The sequence below is a fragment of the Wolffia australiana genome, chromosome 4 (genome assembly GCF_029677425.1).
Source record: "Wolffia australiana isolate 7733 chromosome 4, ASM2967742v1".
Classification (NCBI taxonomy): Eukaryota; Viridiplantae; Streptophyta; class Magnoliopsida; order Alismatales; family Araceae; genus Wolffia; species Wolffia australiana.
The window spans coordinates 3,192,660-3,194,378 of record NC_135838.1 but is presented as its reverse complement, the minus strand read 5'-3'; positions in this window follow the sequence as shown (position 1 = coordinate 3,194,378).

Sequence of the window (1,719 nt, the reverse complement as noted above, 5' to 3'; positions counted from 1 at the left end):
GTAAATATACAGCATACACAAGGCTGGATGGATGCAAACTTGCACACGTTCCCACACACGGATAAGGATATCACGAAAGATATGGTGTATGGATGGATGATAAGCAGATAAATAGAGGGGAAGGTAGTTTATGAAGAGAGAAATGTATAAATATAGGATGCCACCTTTCTATATCATTATTTTGGAAACAACATACATATTTGGATTATATTTTACAATCCACTAAAATTACAGTTTTCATCAAGATTTTATCTGAAGCGACGTTGATTAAAATCTTCATGGTAACATGATCAAAACACACACAATCTTGTTGAGACTTTCATCACCACTAAGGTAAATCATGAAGATCGTTGTAAGGCACCGATGAAGGAGGTGTGCAGACACAGCTGAGAGATTATCAAGTATATTGCAAACAGCTCAAGGTCAAATATAGAACTTTAAGGTAATTCTCTGATAGTTTATAAACATTCATCTGATGTAAGCATTTGGTATGCCAGAATTCAGTTCGACCAAGATCGTCCACTAGAAAATAATTTGATCAGTTATGGAGATTTTCCCCCACTTTAATGGAGATCATGCTCAAAATAAGTTTTAACTTTTTCAAACAAGGATGGTTCATCTATACAAATGAAATTTCTATATTGACTATTGGATGGTTTTCTACATGCTTTTTGAATTTTAAAAAAATATTTCCTAAAGATCTTTATGTCAAGTGTTGATGAATTTGAAACCAAGTGGCCCCTTATCATAATATCCATCTCAAATTGAAGATTTGGTTATTTTTCTATCACACCAACCCTCACATGTACATCAGAGTACTTACGGGAACGAAAGCCTGAAATATGATCTTAATTAACAAATATAATCCCTAAGTAAGTCAAAAAAGCATGGACTCTTTCACGGAAGCTGTATCCAAATATTCTGGTTTTGGACAATAGCAGGCCCATCAGCGCGACCCTATTAGCATGATCTTGTGGCGTCAAACAACTATTCTCAGCTATATTCGTCACATCAAGGCACAATACTAACTTAGAAAACTGTATCCTCAGCTAGACAGTTAGTCCGTCTATGGCTGGCGATTCAGTATCCACAACAGGCAGGAAGAAGCTCGTAAGACTTTTGTAATAAATATTTTTTCGCAACAAAACAATAAAAGGTTATGTTACTGCTGTAATGAACCATGTATATGCCAGGGTATCGATGTCAGATAAATCTTGACATATATATGTTGAGGATGAAGAGAATATGCATAACCAATTATTAAAGAGTATAATATGCAGTCGAATGAATCCTACGAAATTGAAGGCATCTTATTTGACTTTTACATATTTATCAAAGAGACCCCGCCAAAATCACATGGAATATCATGACTTTTGGGTTATATCAAGAATTCCAAGATGGTGGATCAAATTGATGGAAAAGAAATGATTTCATCAATCAACATTTAGTGATTCAAACATTGAATATTCCATTCCATCTGGACCAATATGAACATAACTCTGTCACATTTGTGATGGGAAAATCCAATGTAATATTAGAAATTTCCCAATATCATATCTATATTAGTTTCAGTTTAGTTGTTATCCCTCCCGCGGCCCTCCCGCTGGCGAACGTCGCTCCCGGGGCCGCCCGCACCGCCGCCCGTTGGCGGCCGCAACCGCCAGCCTTGGCCGTAGCCGCAAGTGCGGCCATAGCCGCATGGGCACCATCTGCGGCCAA